Source organism: Oryctolagus cuniculus, chromosome 5 (assembly GCF_051225735.1).
Source record: "Oryctolagus cuniculus isolate XC-2025 breed Fujian yellow rabbit chromosome 5, ASM5122573v1, whole genome shotgun sequence".
Classification (NCBI taxonomy): Eukaryota; Metazoa; Chordata; class Mammalia; order Lagomorpha; family Leporidae; genus Oryctolagus; species Oryctolagus cuniculus.
Genome location: NC_142871.1, coordinates 86,374,754 through 86,393,729, shown reverse-complemented (window position 1 = coordinate 86,393,729; position 18,976 = coordinate 86,374,754). Strand labels below are relative to the sequence as shown.

The following is an 18,976-nucleotide window of genomic DNA, read 5'->3' as shown; positions in this document are numbered from 1 at the left end:
CCTCTCAAATAAATCAAACAATGAAAGAAATCTTAAGTTACCTAGATTTTAAATAGCAGAGAAAGGACACACTTCACCTTTCCCAATCTATGTTATCATTCATAAGGAAGGGTCTGTAATCTGCTCTAGCAAGTAAACATACAGACCCTGGTAGATGAATTCTAAACCAATTAGTTGAGAATGGAAAAATCAATAGGAAATGCATTTTGCAAATATGGATCATTCAGGGGCTGGCGCTGTGGTGCAGTGAGTTAACGTCCTGGCCTGAAGCGCTGGCATCCCATATGGGCGCTCGTTCCAGTCCCAACTGCTTGTCTTCCAATCCAGCTCTCTGCTAAGGCCTGGGAAAGCAGTGGAAGATGGCTCAAGTCCTTGGGCCCCTGCACGCACGTGGGAGATCCAGAAGAAGCTCCTGGCTCCTGGCTTTGGATCGGTGCAGCTCCAGCCATTGCAGCCAACTGGGGAGTGAACCAGCGGATGGAAGACCTCTTTCTCTCTGCCTCTCCTTCTCTGTCTGTGTAACTCTGACTTTCAATTAAATAAATAAATCTTTAAAAAAATATGGGTCATTCAAAGTTACCCTGCCTAGAAGACATAAGCCAGATATTTGGTAGAAATGGAGGAAGGATGAGAAGATCTTAGACAATCACTTAAATTATTATTATTATTTTTTTTGACAGGCAGAGTGGACAGTGAGAGAGAGAGAGACAGAGAGAAAGGTCTTCCTTTTGCTGTTGTTTCAACCCCCAACCCACCCCCCAAGCTGGCGCACTGCGCTGATTCGAAGCCAGGAGCCAGGTGCTTCTCCTGGTCTCCCATGAGGGTGCAGGGCCCAAGCACTTGGGCCATCCTCCACTGCACTCCCGGGCCATAGCAGAGAGCTGGACTGGAAGAGGCGCCCCGACCGGGACTAGAACCTGGTGTGCCGGTGCCACAGGCGGAGGATCAGCCTATTGAGCCACAGGGCCGGCCTTAAATTATGTTTTAATATTAGTCTTCCTGAGGCAAGAAGGAATCTCACAATGTCCTTTTTTGAAAAATAAAATATAAATGATTTTGAATCATTATCACCAGCCCTCTGTGACTATAAACTGTTAATATTCCAGAGATATTACATACAAGTTTTCAACTAATGATAACATTCTGATTTATATGTGGACACAGTACAAACAACATATGAAGCAGAATTTGATTGCAAACTAAATGGAATTAATATTTTGTGGGAAATAATATAGTTTATTGAAATTTCTTGCATGTTCACAAGATTATTTGTACATTTTTCTTTGGGGGTCACTTGAAAATAAAATCTGTGATGAGCTTACTTGATCAGTTTTGAAGACTTTCATTTTGTAACATTAAAGTAAGACTAGTGTTTGTGGTGGTTTTGTAATGTGTTGGTAGGCTGAGCTGTATTTCTAAGAATTTCTTTTCCTGTCTATTTCTGGTTAGGACTGGCCACAAGACAGATTTCTGTGCAAGACTGGTTTGGTGGGGTGAAGCTACATTTTGTAGCTTGCACACCTTGCCACTAATTTGCTGGCTCACATTGTTGATGTGAAGGAGCAACCAGCCTGCAATTGCTTTTTATTCTCCTAGGTCCTCTTTCAGTTTCGGTGAAACCGGGCCAGGTGCCTGTCGCTCCCCCATTCGAGGAGAAATGACGCTAGACCCTGCATTGTTCTTTTGTCTGCTTGGCCCTTCCTGGGTTAGCTGCCGTTCCCTCATTCGTGGAGGAATGACGCCGTCCCGGGTTAGCTGCCGACCCCTCCACCTCCGTGGAGGGGGCGGCATCCCCCGCCGCTTTCCCCGCTTCCACGGAGGAGTGGCACACCACCGGCCGGCTCTCTCGGGGGCTGCTCAGATGTTACCCGGATGTTCCTCAGATGTTCCCCGTGCATGTTGTCTCCTCCTTTATAGTCCTCTTCCACCAATCCCAACTCTGCTATCCACACGCTGAGCACACTGCTCTCCTCCAATCAGGAGCAGGATCAGCTCCTGCAGCTTATCAAACTGATGAGGCAGCTGCATAGTTGTTTGCTCCTCCCCAGTGCCATATTGTGGGAGAGCAGATGCATAGAATTAGTCCTAGTTCCAGTAACTCAGTCTAGTCTCAGTTGCTCCCCACAGGTGCCTGTTTACCTCTGTGCATCTCTAGGACACTAGGCCTCCAATACCTGAGGCAACATGAAGAAATAAGAGTGTGAGTTCCAATTTGTTCTTTTTTTAATGCAGAACTATACAGCTTTATAGTTACAAGCTTCATACACTTCATAATTACAACTTTAGGAACATGGTGATTCTTCCCACCATGCCTGCCCTCCCACCCATACTCCCACCCCTCTTCCTTCTCCCTCTCTTATTCCCACTCTTATTTTTAATTAAGATATATTTTCAAATGACTTTATACACATATGATTAACTCCATGTTAAGTAAAGAGTTCAACAAATAGTATTAAAAAAAAAAAAAAAAACCCTGTTCCTCAACAGTCAAGATAAGGTCTGTTCAAGTCATTGCTTCCCAAAGTGTCAATTTTACTTCTAGAGATTGCCTTTTAGGTGATCTATTAATTATCACAGTTCATGGAGAACAAATGGTTTTTGTCCTTTTCGGAGCAATTTATTTCACTAAGTAGGGCGTTTTCCAGATTAATCCATTTTGTTGCAAATGACCAGATTTCTTTTTTTTTTTTTTACCACTATGTAGTATTCCATGGTGTACATATCCCCCCAAATTTTTTTAAAAGGTTTATCCATTTGTTTGAAAGGCAGAGTTACAGAGAGGCAGAGCCAGAGAGAGAGAGAGCGAGAGAGAGCGAGAGAGGTATAGCATCCACTGGTTCACACCCTAGATGACTGCATTGGCCGGAGCTGTACCTATCCATAGCCAGGATCCAGGAGCCAGGAGCTTCTTCCGGGTCTCCCATGTGGGTGCAGGGGCCCAAGGCTTTGGGCCATCCTCTACTGCTTTTCCAAGCCACAGCAGAGAGCTGGATTTGAAGTGGCGCAACCGGGACTCAGTGTCCATATGGGATGCTGGCACTGCTGGCAGTGGCTTTACACAGTATGCCATAGTACCGGCCTCCCAAAATTTCTTTATCTCGTCTTCAGTTGACAGGCATTTGGATTGATTCCATGTCTTAGCTATTGTGAATTGAGCTGCAGTAAACATGGGGGTGCAGATGACTCTTTTATTTGCTGATTTCATTTCCCTTGGGTAAATTCCCAGGAGTGGGATGGCTGGGTCATATATTAGGTCTATATTCAGATTTTTGAGGTATCTCCATATTGTCTTCCATAGTGGCTTTACCAGTTCATATTCCCACCAACAGATAAGGGTACAGTTTTCTCCACATCCTCACCAGCATTTGTTGTTTGTTCATTTCTGTATGAAAGTCATTCTAACTGGGGTGAGGTGAAACCTCATTGTGGTTTTGATTTGCATTTCCTGACAGCTATAGATCCTGAGCATTTTTTCATGTTTCTGTTGGCCATTTGGGTTTCCTCTTTTGAGAAATGTCTAAGTCTGTTGCCCATTTCTTCACTGGGTTGTTTGTTTTGTTGATATGGAATATTTTGATCTCTTTATATACTCTGATTATTAGTTCTTTATCAGTTGTATAGTTTGCAAATAATTTCTCCCATTCTGTAGGTTGCCTCTTCACTTTCCTGAGTGTTTCTTTTGTAGTACAGAAGCTTCTTAATATGATGTAATTGCATTTGTTAATTTTGGCTTAGATTTGATTTTGGATTTAAATTTGGCCTTGGGGTCTTTTCCAAGAACTCTTTGCCTGTGCCAATGTCTTGCAGGGCTCTCCCAATCTTCTCTAATGATTTGATGGTATCAGTTCATGGATTTAGGTCTTTAGTCTAATTTTGAATGGATTTTTGTGTAAGGTGTAAAGTAAGGGTCTTGCTTCATACTTCTGCATATGAAAATCCAGTTTTATCAGCACAATTTTTGAAGAGACTGTTACTACTCCAGGAATTGGTTTTAGCTCCTTTGTCATTATAAGTTGGTTATAGACGCTTGGATTGATTTCTGGCATTTCTATACTGTTCCATTAGTCTACCCATCTGTTTTTGGACCAACACCAGACTGTTTGGATTATAGCTGCCCTGTAGTATGTATTGAAATCAGGTATTGTGATGCCTATGGCTTTGTTTTTATTGTATATGATTGCTTTATCTATTCAGAGTCTTGTAATATGAATTTTAGCATCAGTTTTTCTAGATCTGTGAAGAATGTCATTAGTATTTTGATTGGGATCCCATTGAATCTGTGATTTGCTTTGGGCAGTATGGACATTTTGATGATGTTCATTTTTCCAACCCATGAAATGGAAGATTTTTCTTTTTTAATGTTTTCTTATATTTCTTTCTTTAGTGTTTTGTAATTTCATTGTAGAAATATTTGACATCTTTGGATTAAATTATTCCAACGTATTTAATTCTTTTTGGAGCTATTGTGAATGGGAATAATCTTAGTTCTGTCTCAGACATGACATTATCTGTGTATACAAAATGTATTGATTGGTTTTGTGTTAATTTTTTTAAAGATTTATTTATTTTTTGAAAAGTAGAGTTACAAGAGATGCAGAGGCAGAGAGAGACAGAGAGAGGTCTTCCATATGCTAGTTCACTCCCCAAATGTCTGCAATGACCAGAGCTGGGCTGATCTGAAGCCTATCCTTATGACATCATTTCACCTTTTTTTTTTTTTTTTTAAGTGGGAGGTAAAATAGCAAGGTTTATTAGGGCAGGGACATCTGTAAGGATGGATGGGCACCTCTCCAGACAGAGCCTGAGAGACTCGGGGTGGGGGGGAGGAGCGAGGTTACATGGTTGAGTGCAGACATTACACCTGGCCAGATCAGGCGGGCAACTTAGCAGAGAGGCAGAGGGCTGAGCGCGCAGTCCGGTTGAGGCCGGGGATTTTTAAGGAGATGGGTCTTGCTTCCCCACCTGTTCCTCTTGGAACAAAGGGCTTTTTGGATGCAAATGTTAAGAAACTTCTCCCTGAGTTTTGCAAATGTTAAGAAGCTTCTCCCTGAGTTTTCTCTTGAAGGTCTGGAAATGTTATCAGACAGGAGGGAGCAGGGTGTTTGAGATGCAGATACTGGGCTGCACCTGGGAAATTGTGGAAGATTTGTCAGGCAGAAGGGGTGGGGACCCCCCACCTGGCAGGTTATCAGGTAGAAGGGGGCAGGGCAGGGCAGGATGTGAATACCGGGCTGCCCCTGAAACACCATTGGGATGACCTTGAGATGCAGCATATGCTGGACATAGATGTCTTCTCTTTAGGCCTTTATGTCACACACACATAAGCTCATAACTGACTTCCTACCTAACATTCCCCCCTCAAGAGGCAATACCCAGAATTCTTCTTTGGGATTATGGATGGAGTTCCATTTTCTGTAACTTCTTCAAAGCTGGCATATGGGCATCGAGGGGGATTTGGGTATTTCCTCTTGCTATCTGTCTTTTGGTGTGCAACAGTGGCCTTGGAAAGACTGTGCTGCTCAGTCCAGAGGGCTGCTCAGGTCGTCCAATGGAATGGGCTGAAAGCCTTGTCTGACAACCACTTGGAGTTCGACAGCTTTTAGTCTGTTAGAGACAAAAAGGAACAAGGGCATTAAAAACACACGGTCCAAAGAGAAGCATCAAGATTACAGAAGTTATTGGGCCAAGGAGAGGAAATAGCCAGGATTTCCATGACCAGATGACATCATTCCACCTTAATTGCCTTCTTAAAGGCCCTATTTCCAAATATGATCACATTGGGTATTAAAGTTTCAATGCATGAATTTGGGTGAGTGGGACACGATTCAGTCCTTGTGTTGTATCGTTTTGTTCACTTTGACAGAGGGATAATATCATGTATTTATCATTACAGTATCATACAGAATAGTTTCACTGCTCTAAAAAAATCTTTTATGCTACAGGTTTCATTTAATCCTCCTCCTAAACTCTTGGCAATCACTAATCTCATTATTGTCTCTGTAGTTTTGCCTTTTCCAGAATGTCACTAATTGAAGATCAAACTCTATGTAGCTCTTTCAGATTGATTTCTTTCACTGAGCAAAAGGTAGTGAAGGCTCATTTATATCTTTTTGTGGTTTAATAGTTTGTTTCTTTTTGTTGCTTAATAATGTCAATCAAATGCATGAACATCAATTTGCTTATCTTAGAGAGGGACTTTGTGGATGTTTCTAATTTTTTGAACTTTTGGTATAAAACTGTTATAAACATTCGTGCAGTTTCTGTGTGGACATGCATCTTCAACTCAGTCGCTAAAACCTAGGAGTGTGACTGAGGGACTGTATGTTAAGCCTATGTTTAGCCTTTAAAAAAATGTTAAACTATTTTCCAAAGAATCTGCACCAGTTTTCATGCTCGCAATGAATGAAAATTCCTGTTGCTCCACATTCCTGCCAACATTTGGCATTATATGTGGTTTGTATTTTAGCCATTGTAATGATAAATAGTGATATTTCGTTATTTTACTTTGCAATTCTGTAATGACATAATTTTTTAGGCTCTTTTCCTATGTTTATTTGCCATCTGAATATTTTCTTTGGTAAGGTGCTGTTCATACCTTTGCCCAATTTTGAGTTGGGTTGTTTCCTTTTTGGTTTTTAAAAAATATTTATTTCAAAGACAGAATGAAAGAGTGAGAGGGAAAGAGACATCATCCATCTGTTGGTTTTCTCTCCAAATGCATGCAACAGCTAGAGCTGGCCCAGGCTGAAGATAGCAGCCACAAACTCCATCTGGAACTCCTAAGTGAGTGGCAGGAACCCAAGGACTTGGGCCATCATCTGCTGCCTTCCCAGGTGTATTAGCAGGAAGCTCATTTGAAAGTGGCTTAGCTGGGACTTGAATAGGCACTCTAATATGTGATGCAGGTATTTCAAGTGGTGGCTACAACACCCACCCAGGGATATTTGTTTTCTTTTCTTTTCTAAGATTTATTTATTTTGAAAGGCAGACTTACAGAGAGGCATAGGCGTTGGGGTGGGGGGGAAGAGAGAGACATCTTCCATCTGCTGGTTCATTCCCCAAATGGCTGCAACATGGAGCTGGGCTGATAAGAAGTCAGGAGCTTCTTTCAGGTCTCCCATGTGAGTTCAGTGACCCAAGCACTTGGACCATCTCCTACTGCTCTCCCAGGTCATAGCAGAGTGCTGGATCAGAAGTGGAGCATCCAGGTCTTGAATCAGCACCCATATGGGTTGCCAGCGCTGCAGGTGGCTGCTATGCCACAGCACAGGCCCTGTTTGTTTTCTTATTTTTGAGTTTCAAGAGTTTTTTATATGTTTCATTACATGTTTTCTCCAGACATGTGTTTTGAAAGTATTTTCTCCCAGGTCATGGCTTGTATTTCATAATTATGCTTTTTTATTACCTTAAAATTTATTTAAGTTTTAAAAATCTAACATATTTCTTTTTTAAATAAACTTATATTTTATTTCCACTTTCTATTAACTTTTTTTAAAAGAACTTCTAGAGAGTCTTACTTTGCTGTTTTCAATGACAGTAACTCCCAGTAGGAAAATACTAGCTAAAATTTTTTTTAAAGATTTATTTATTTATTTGAAATCCAGAGTTACACAGAGAGAGAAGGAGAGGCAGAGAGAGAGAGAGAGAGAGAGAGAGAGAGAGAAAGAGAAAGGTCTTCCATCTGCTGGTTCACTCCCCAGTTGGCCTCAATGACTGGAGCTGTGCTGATCCGAAGCCAGGAGCCAGGAGCTTCTTCTGGGTCTCCCATGTGGGTGCAGGGGCTGAAGGTCTTGGGCCATCTTCCACTGCATTCCCAGGCCATAGCAGAGAGAGTGGAGAAGCCTGGAATTGAACCGGTGCTCGTATGGGATGCCGGCACTGCAGGTGGCAGCTTTATCTGCTACGTCACAGCACTGGCCCCTCATGTATTTCATATATACAGATTTAGGAACATAGTTATACTGCCCACCCCACCTTTCCTCCTGCCCATGCTCCAATCCTTCTTCCTCCTCTCTCTCCCATTCCCACTCTTAATTTTTACAAAGATCTATTTTCGCTTTACTTTTTGATTGTAAGTTTAACCCTACACTAAGTAAAGAGTTCAGTAAATAGTATGAGGAAAAAAACACTTCCACAACAGAAGAGATAAGGGCTGCAAAAGAAATCTAATCTAAAAATGTCCATTTCACTCGATTACATTACATTGTAGGTACTCTATTAGTTAGTCCAGATCAGGGCAAACATATGATATCTATCTTTTTGTGACTGGCTTATTTCATTAAGTATAATGTTTCCAGTTGCATCCATTTTGTTGCAAAAGACAGGATTTCATTTTTTTATAGCTGAGTACTCCATAGTGTATGCATACCATAATTTCTTTATCCAGTCAACAGCTGATGGACAAGTGGATTGATTTCAAATCTTAGCTATTGTAAATTGAGCTGCAGTGAGCATGGAGGTACAAATAACTGTTTCATATGCTGATTTCTTTTGGTTTGGGTAAATTTCCAGGAATATGATGGCTGGATCATATGGTAGGTCTATATTCAGATTTCTGAGGTATCTCATACTGTATTCCATTGAATTTCTTTATTTGGAAGTTATAAAACCTGTATCTAGATTAATTTTTTTGTATGTAAATGTCCAGTTATTCCAGCAAAATTTGTTGAAAGATGGTTGTATGGGTTGAATTGTGTTCTCACCAAAATCCATTTGTTCAAGTGCTATATTCTAGGGCATATGAATGTAGCTATATTTGGAGATGGGTGCTTTATAGAGATGATTAAAATAGGGTCATTTAGTGCACCCTACAGATCAAGAGGCAGCTATATCTGGATCCTGAGAAGGTGGTTATCTACAAGTCAGCAATTGAAGTCTTAACAGAAACCAAACCTGCTGACACCTTCATCTTGGATTCTAGCCTTCAGAACTGTGAACAATTATGTTTAGATTGTTTGAACCACACAGTCTGTGATATTTTATTATGGTAGCACTAGCAAACTAATGCAGATTCCTTTCTCCATTGAATTACCTTTGATCCTTTGAGAAAGATCACTTAACTATATTTATGTGGATCTATTAATTAATATTTTCTTTTATCTATTTGACAGAGAAGGGAGAGAGAGAGAATGAGAGAGAGAGAGAGAGAGAGAGAGAATACTCATCCATTTGCTCATTCCCCAAATGCCCACAATGACCAGCACTGGTCTGGCCAAAGCCAGGATCTGTCTAGGTTTCCTACATGGGTGGCAGGAACCCAACTACTTGAGCCATCACTGCTGCTTCCCAGAGTCTGCGTTAACAGAAAGCTGGAGTCAGGATCATAGCCAGGCAAGCCAATATGGAACATGGGCATCTCAACCAGTGTCTTAATCTTCAGGTTAAACACTTGCCCTCTGTCTATTTTTGAGTTCTTCATTGTGTTCCATCAATAGATTTGTCTCTTTTTTCATCAGTACCACACTCTCTTGATTACTGCATCTTTATATTAAGTCTTATGGTTGGGTGGTATCAGTCTTCTAACTTTGTACTCCTTTTTCAATGTAGTGTTGGTTATTCTTGATCTTTTACATTTCTATATAAATAAACTTTAGAATCAGTTTTTCAATATACACAAAATAATAAGCTCGATTTTTTTTATTGGGATTGTGTTGACTATATAGACCTATCTGGGAAAACTGAGATCTTAACAACATTGAATCTTCCTACCCAAGTGAATGGACTATCTCTCCATTTTTCTAGATGGCCTTTAATATTTCATTCATCTGAATTTTTTTAAGATTTATGTATTTATTTGAAAATCAGAGTTACACAGAGAGAGAAGGAGAGGCAGAGAGAGAGAGAGAGAGAGAGAGAGAGAGAGAGAGAGAGAGAGAAAGAGATCTTCTGTCTGATGGTTCACTCCCCAGTTGGCTGCAATGGCCAGAGCTGCACCTAGCCAAAGCCAAGAGCCAGGAGACTCTTCCAGGTTTCCCACGCGAGTTCAGGGGCCCAAGGACTTGGTCCATCCTCTACTGCTTTCCCAGGCTATAGCAGAGAGCTGGATTGCAAGTGGAGCCGCCAGGACTGGAACAGGTGCCCATATGATATGCTGCCACTGCAGAGGGCAGCTTTACCTGCTACACCACAGCACCAGCCCTCATCAGAATTTTTTTAAAAAATTATTTATTTACTTGAAAGGTAGGGTTAGAGAGACAGAGAGAGAGAGAGAGAGAGAGAGAGAGATCTTCCATCTGCTGGTTCACAACCCAAAAGGCCACAATGGCTAGAGCTGTGTCCATCTGAAGTCAGGAGCTGGGAGCTTCCTCTGGGTCTCCTACGTGGGTGCAAGGGTCCAAGCACTTGGGCCATCCTCTGCCACTTTCCCAACATATTAGCAGGGTGCTAGATCAGAAGTGGAGCAGCCAGGACTCAAACCAAGCACACATAGGATGCTGGCTCTGTAGGTGGCAGTTTACCCTCTAAGCCACAGTGCAGTCCCATCATTCATGAGAATTTGTAGTTTTCCCTTATGTTGATCTTGTACATATTTTGTGACATTTATACTTTATTTCTTTTTCAATGCAAATATAAGTGGTGTCTTTTTAATGTGAAATTCCAATTTTTCATTGTTTGTGTATAGGAAGATTACTTTTAGGCAATTGTCAGGCAGAATGAAGAGCTTTGGACTTATTTAAAAAATGGTTACTTGTCCCTCCCTGTCTTGAAAGCACATGGTGAGTTTTTCTGCAGTCTTGATCCCTGGAACCTGATGGGGCTCCTGGAGGTAAAATTCATGAAACTGTGGAGGCCTCCCTGAAGCAGAGGCTCTGAGAGTTCTTATCACTGAAGTTAGCTCAAATTGAGTCTCCAGAATTTAGTGTTATTCTTTAATTGTTCTTTTAGCCATAAGCAGCAGCTTGTGTTCTAGTTAGCTCTGATTCTTATATTCATCTATCTCTCTATTTTTTGAGGTGATTTGCCCTGTGATCTCAATTCTCTGGTGGATCTAAGCCAGGTTTTCAATGTTCAGTTGAACTTCGGTGTTGCAATTCAGCTGATTTCAGTTGTTCAGCTCTTTTCTACATGTGAGGATTGGAGTTACAGCTTCCAAGCCATTTATGAGTCATTTGCCATTCTATGATTCTGCTGTGTATCCCACTTCCCATGTTGGATCATTCTCTACTTTTTAATTCTATCAATTATTATTAGCAGACACTGGTCTTATTTATGTGACCCCTTTGACACTTAATCCTATCTTTATGATCAATTATGAACTTAAACTGATCCCTTTAACTAGTAAGAAGGCATTGGTACCTGCCAACTTGATGGGATTTGGAATCCCATGGCATGTTTCTAGCTCTACCCTTAGGGGTAAGTCTGAGTGAGAGAGTGTGCTGAACTGTACATCTCCTCCCTCTCTTATTCCCACTCTTATTTTTAACAGGCATCAATTTTCGGTTAAAGTTAAACACCTAAGAGTAATTGTGTGTTAATTAGAGTTCAACCAATGATATTAAGTAGAAAAAGAAAATAGTAAAAAAGAATAAAATAGTAAGCTGTTCTTTGACAGTCAGGACAAGGGCTGATAAAGTCATTGTTTCTCGTAGTGTCAGTTTCACTTCTTCTGTAGTATTTTTAAGATTAGATAAATGTACTATGCATTTCTGGAAATAGCACATTATCTGATTGATTGCCTGATTCTGAGTGTATGTAGTGTATGTTTGCTTGCGTGTGTGTGTGTATGTGTGTGTGTGACAGAGAGAGAGAGAGAGAGAGAGAGAGGGAGGGAGAGAGAAAGGAAAAATATTGCAAAAGGTACAATTCATACATTCAAATTCTGCTGGATTTTTCCTTTTCTCTCATTTACAAAATCTGTGTATCACTTGATAATCTGAATGTGAACAAGGAAAGGAAATTGTTTTCTCAATGAATAAAATTTATGTTAAGACTAGAGGGATTGCATTTGAAGGGGCCAAATGATAGAAAGGCTGAGAGTCATGTGTATTTCCCCAAAACTCTGAAACTTGAGGCTTGGTTTGGTACTCCAAATACACAGAAAAGCTACTCAGTATGTATTTGTTAAATGAATGTGTGGGGAGCAACTGGGAGCAACTCGGACTAGACTAAGTTACTGGAATTAAGACTTATTCTATGCATCTGCTCTCCCACAATATGGTGCTGAGAAGGGAGTAACAGCTTCTACACAGCTGCCTCCAGTTCAACCAATAAACTGTAGGACCTGCTCCTGATTGGAGGAGAGCAGCATACTCGGCGTGTGGGTAGCAGAGTTGGGATTGGTGGAAGAGGACTATAAAGGAGGAGAGGGACAACATGCACCAAGAACATCTATCTGAAGGAACACCTGTGCAGCCCCCGAGAGAGCCGGCCGGCGGTGTGCCGCTCCCCCGCGGAAGTGGGGAAGGTGGCAGGGGGAACCGCCCTTCCACGGAGGTGGAAGGGACGGTAGCCAACCCGGGAAGAACCAACAGCAAACCCGGGGAGGGCCGAGCAGACAAAAGAACAGCACAGGGTCCTGTGTCGTTCCTCCACGAAGAGGGGGAGCGACAAAATGTTTAGTCGCAGAGGTTTTGTATTCTCACGCTCATGTGTGTGTGTGTGTGTGTGTGTGAGACAAAGAGAAGCCAATGTTGTTAAAGGGAACTGAGTATAAGGGGGCATTCTCCTTACCTTTGACACACAAAATAAGGTAATTAGTTATATTTCCTGTTTCTCTTTGAATTTCTGTAACTTTTGCTTTATGAATTTAAATACTGCATTACATGGTACAATCATCTTAACAAATGTGAGCACCACCCAAGGAACACCAGGAGCCACCAGAAGCTAGAAGAGACAAGAAAGGATTCTCCCATACTGCCCTGAGAGGGGTCACAGAGCTGCCAGCACCTTGATTTAGAATGTCTATACTCCAGAACTGTGAGGGACTAATTTTCCATTTTCTTAAGTTACCAAGTTTTAGTCATTTCTTGCAGTAGCCCCTGGAAAATAATGCAGCATATTTTCTAAAAAGCTAAAATTATTCCAAAATAAAAGGTTATTTAAATGTCAAACTGGTAAGGTCAGCAACAAAGAACCAGCCCTGCAGAGAAAACCATCAGGAGAAGAAGGACTCTAAGGAGGATAGGGGTGAGGATAAAAGGAGAGAGAGGCAAGACCTGACTGGGCCACACACATGCATCCTGCAAAAATGGTCTGGAGTGTTCCTTGGCTGCATGTGCCTTTCTTTTTTAGTATTTCTCATTTATCGATACTTCCCACTCTTTAGCCCTCTTTTCCTCCCTTGCTTTGACACTCCCTCCTCCTTTCTTTCTGATCTTTCTTTTAATTTTTGCAATTACATACTTTGAATTTACTTTATAATCGCAGGCTTAATCCTCCACTAAATAAAGTATTCAACAAGAAGTAAGTAGGAAGATCATCATTCCTCAGGAGTATAGACAGGGCTACAAACAATCAAATCTCAAAATCTCAACTTCACTCCTATACGTTACATTTTTCAGTACATTTTTAACTACCACAAATCAGAGAAAATGTGCATTCATCTTTTTTGGGACTGGCTAGTTTCACTAAGCTTAATAATCTCTGATTGCATCCATTTTGTGTGAAAGACAGGATTTCATGTTTTTTTATACTGCCTTTTACTTTACACAGCCCTTGTCTTAATCTGTTTGGGCTTTTTATCAAAATACCTTACAGTGGGTAATTTATAAACAACAGAAATTTGTTTCTCATAGTTCTGGAAGTTAGAAGGTATAAAATATCAAGGTGCCAGCAGATTGGTGCCTGGTGAAGCTTTTTTTCTTTTAGATAGCATCTTCCTACTAGGTTCTCACACAGGGCAGAAGAGGTGAGCAAGCACTAATCTCATTGTGTTTCAACATTTATTTATTTATTTGAAAGGCAGGAGTGAGAGAGAGAGGAGAGAGAGAGAGAGAGAGAAACATTTATTTATTTATTTGAAAGGTGGGGGAGAAAGAGAGAGAGAGAGAGAGAGAGAGAGAGAATCTTGCATCTGCTGGTTCACTCCCTAAATGGGCACAATAGCTAGGGCTGGGCTAGGCAGAACCCAGGAGACAGAAGCTTCTTCTGGGTCTCCCCTGTTGGTGCAAGGGCCCAAGTACTTGGATTATCTTTTGCTGCTTTCCCAACCACATTATCAGGGAGATGGATGGGAAGTGGGGCAGCTAGGACTTGAACCAGTGCCTATATGGGATGTTGGGGCCACAGGAGGCTTAATCACTATACCACAGCACCAGGCCCACTAAGCCCATTCACGAAGGCTCTGTCTTCATGTCCTGATCATCTCTGAAACACATCCTTCTTAACATACTGCCCCACAACTTCAATTAAATATTAATACATTATTAATATTTAATATTATTAAAAGTGATGTCTCTTTTTAAAATTATTGCACTGGGGATTGGGTAAAAGAAAAAAAATTTTCAGGAGACACATTCAGATCACAGTAGCCAATATTCTCTTTGTATTATATCCTCATCCTACCCCTCTTCCTCTGCTTCTTAATTTATAAAGAGGTTTATTTAGCTCACAGGTGTGGCTCATGGCACAAATTTGTGAGAGAGATGTCATGCAGTAAGAGATGAAGTATGAGTGCAATCCAAGTAAGCTGTGCTTGGTTTAATTACAATAATCCATTCTCTCAGTATCCTCTCCTCTTATAAGAATACCAATCAGGGTGCCAGCGCTGTGGCGGAGTGGGTAAAGCCATTGCCTGCAGTGACCACATCCCATATGAGTGCCAGTTTGAGTCTCAGCTGCTCCACTTCTGATCCAGCTCTCTGCTATGCCCTGGGAAAGCAGTGGAGGATGGCCCAAGTCCTTGGGCCCCTGCATCCACGTGGGAGACCCGGAAGAAGCTCCTGGCTTTGGATCAGCCCAGCCCTGGGAGTTGTGGCCATTTGGGGATTAAACCAATGGATGGAAGGTATCTGTTTTCCCCCTTCTCTCTCTGTAACTCTGACTTTCAAATAAATAAATAAATCTTAAAAAAAAGAATACCAGTCAGTGGATTTTGGCACACCTTAAATGCAGAATGATTCAGTCTCAGGATCCTTGGTTTAATTACATCCATGAAGATCCTATCTCTTTTTTTTAACTTTTATTTAATAAATATAAGATTTCCAAAGTACAGCTTTTGGATTACAGAGGCTTTCCCCCCCTTATAACTTCCCTCCCACCCTCAAACTCCCATCTCCCGCTCCCTCTCCCATCCCATTCACATCAAGATTCATATTCAATTATCTTTATATACAGAAGATCAATTTAGTATATACTAAGTAAAGATTTCAACAGTTTGCACCCACACAAAAACACAAAGTGTGAAGTACTGTTTGAGCACTAGTTATAGCATTAATTTACATTGTACAACACATTAAGGACAGTGATCCTACATGGGGAGTAAGAGCATAGTGACTCCTGTTGTTGACTTAACAAATTGACACTCTTTTTATGGCATCAGTAATCACCCTAGGCTCTTGTCATGAGTTGCCAAGGCTATGGAAGCCTTTTCAGTTTGCCGACTCTGATCTTGTTTAGACAATAGTCAAAGTGGAAGTTCTCTTCTCCCTTCAGAGAAAGGTACCTCCTTCTTTGATGACCCATTCTTTCCACTGGGATCTCACTTGCAGAGATCTTTCATATAGGGTTTTTTTTTTTTTTTTTTTTTTTTTTTTTTTTTTTTTTTTTTTGCCAGAGTGTCTTGGCTTTCCATGCCTGCAAAACTCTCATGGGCTTTTTAGCCAGATCTGAATGCCTTAAGGGCTGATTCTGAGGCCAGAGTGCTGTTTAGGACATCTGCCATTCTAGGAGTCTGCTGTGTACCCCATTATTCCCATGTTGGATAGTTCTCTCTTTTTAATTCTATCAGATAGTATTAGCAGGCACTAGTCTTGTTTATGTGGTCCCTTTGACTCTTAATCATTTCATTGTGATCAATTGTGAACCAAAACGGATCACTTTGTCTAGTGAGATGGCATTGGTACATGCCACCTTGATGGGATTGTATTGGGATCCCCTGGCACGTTTCTAACTCCACCATTTGGGGCAAGTTCGATTGAGCATCTCCCAAATTGTACAGCTTCTCCCTCTCTTATTCCCACTCTTGTATTTAACAGGGATCACTTTTCAATTAACTTTAAACACCTAAGAATAATTGTGTGTTAATTAAAGAGTTCAACCAATAGTATTAAGTAGAACAAAAAAATACTAAGAGGGATAACGTATTAAGTTGTTCATCAACAGTCAGGACAAGGGCTGATCAAGTCAATGTTTCTCATAGTGTCCATTTCACTTCAACAGGTTTCCTTTTTGGTGCTCAGTTAGTTGTCACCAATCAGGGAGAGCATATGATATTTGTGCCTTTGGGACTGGCTTAATTCACTCAGCATGGTGTTTTCCAGATTCCTCCATTTTGTTGCAAATGACCGGATTTTGTTGTTTTTGACTGCTGTATAGTATTCTATAGAGTACATGTCCCATAATTTCTTTATCCAGTCTACTCTTGATGGGCATTTAGGTCTTAGCAATTGTGAATTGAGCTGTAATTAACATTAAGGTGCAGACAGCTTTTTTGTTTGCCAATTTAATTTCCTTTGGGTAAATTCCAAGGAGTGGGATGGCTGGGTTGCATGGTAGAATTATATTAAGGTTTCTGAGGAATCTCCAGACTGACTTCCATAGTGGGTTAACTAGTTTGCATTCCCACCAACAGTGGGTTAGTGTCCCTTTTTCCCCACATGCTCGCCAGCATCTGTTGGAAAATTTCTGAATGTGAGCCATTCTAACTGGGGTGAGGTGAAACCGCATTGTGGTTTTGATTTGCATTTCCCTGATTGCTAGTGATCCTCAACATTTTTTAATGTGTCTGTTGGCCAGAAGATCCTATTTGTAATAAAGTTTGCGTGACGAGGTTCTGGTAGGACATGAATTCTTGAGGAACACAGTTCAGCCCATTATTGTTGCTAAAATGATACAAAGAGTTCCTATATATTCTTCTCTTTCACTTCAGTTTGCAATCTGGAGTGGTCCTCTTCTCAAACGAGACAAACCAAGTAAATATTTATGTTGCAGTTAATTCATGCCCATTTGTGTAAGGTCATGCCCCATGCCATTTCACACACTTCACACAGGGAGTCCTTGGCAGGGCCTACAACATCAGAGGTGTGATGCCAGATCCGGTTCCAGCCTTTGTGCTGTGGAAAATTTGAAAATATTATTCCTATTCTTATTCCCTGGGATCTAACTTGGGTATTGATTGTTAGGAGACTTGCCCTTTGTAAGTTAAACTTTAAATTTTGAAATGATGCAGATTCTTTTGCAGTTGAAATATGTAGTAGATGAAGGTTCCATATTCCTGTTCCTATTTCCTTCATTGGTGACTTCTAAAACTAAAGTGTAGTATAATAATCTTGATATTGACTTGTAAGACAATTCATCATCTTACTTAGATTTCATCATTCTTATACTCGTGTGTGTGTGTGTGTGCATGTGTATTTAGTTCTGTGCAAAAATCATCTTAAAAAAAATTCCGCTATGGAGAGGGTGCCAGCTTGGAGACAAAGGTAAGATCAGACTGTGGAAACCCATGGTGATATAGCTGGAGGGAGAGCATGGAGTGAGTTTGGCCTGGAACCCTAGGGGCTAGAGAGTATCTATAGACCCAATGGAAGTAAAAGGGGCATGTTTCTCTCACCCCAACCTTCCTACAGCAGTGCCCAGTGCCTGACTGAGAGAGGGCAGGTGCCATACTGGACATAAGTGGCAGCTGTGGAAGCCCTTGTGTGTGCCCATAGAAATTGGCTAGGACAGGACATCATCTTCTCAGCAGTACTGGTGGCAGTGGTGGGGGAGGACAACATTTGGCCAGTGGCTTTTGTGTATGCCTGTGAGCCAGAGATTCTAGCAGAGGGGAAAATCTGCATTCCCCACTGACTTTGAGCCTGGCTAGGATGATTGAGAGGGGGCTGGGCAACTACATAAGACTGTGAGACATCTTTAGCCTCCCAACTTTAGCCTCTCAACCACAGGCTCTGGAGCTCAAGCCACCTAGGCAGAGCACTCACAGACAGCTGGCTCAGGGAACACCTGCCTCTCTGTGGTCCAGACAGATTGGTGGGATGGAGAAGACCCGGTGCACCCAGAGACTGAGGGGGCCTTGTGTGCTGAGACTGTGGGGACTCAGTGGCTGCATGAGAAGGCACAGGGATTAGCTGGGTCTCTGGGCAACCACTGTGTATGGCTCCACACACTCAGCTCCCTGGTTGCCTAGAATAGTCATTGCAGCAGGATCTGTGCTTGGAATGAGGATAGCACAGATCATTTGTGTGGTTCACATGGCAGTGTGGATGAAGGTTGAACCACCGAGGGATAACACCTGGACATTGATTATTTTGTAGCATAGAGGTAAGGGTGTGATCATACCAACAGATGTGACAATTCTGCCCCCACTTCTGTTAACAAGAGCAGATCTACCATGCGCAACCTGGGTGTTATTCTGGATACTTGCCACACCCTGGAGCACTGACCAGAGGCCCCTGGCCATAACCAGCACACACCTCTTGGTATTCACTGAAAGTGCAGATGTTCCACTAAGCCACAGAGGCATAGTTCAAGATAAAAGCCATCAGAGGAAAAAAATCAAGTATCTCCCCAAATGCCCAAAAATAAACACAGACATTCAAGAAACAAGAATAAGGAAGACAATATGATCCTGCCCATGAGAACATGACAACATTTCACTCTCACCATTGCTGTTTAATATAGTCCTAGAAGATTAGACAGAACCATTAGGCAAGCTAAAGAAATCAAGGCAACTGGAAAGGAGAAAATCAAACTACCCTATTTGCAGATGACATTATTCTTTATATCTGAAACATTCCACTAAGAGACTATTGGTAGTCATAAAAGAGTTTGATAAAGTGTCAGGATATAAAATTAACACACAAAAATAAATAGGCTT

General features: G+C 41.4%; 1 pseudogene; it reads right to left on the bottom strand.

Moving 5' to 3' along the window:
* LOC100344158 (gliomedin pseudogene) overlaps window positions 1-18,559 on the bottom strand; it is a 54,681-nt pseudogene extending 36,122 nt beyond the window's left edge.
* Between the last annotated feature and the right edge of the window lie 417 nt (window positions 18,560-18,976).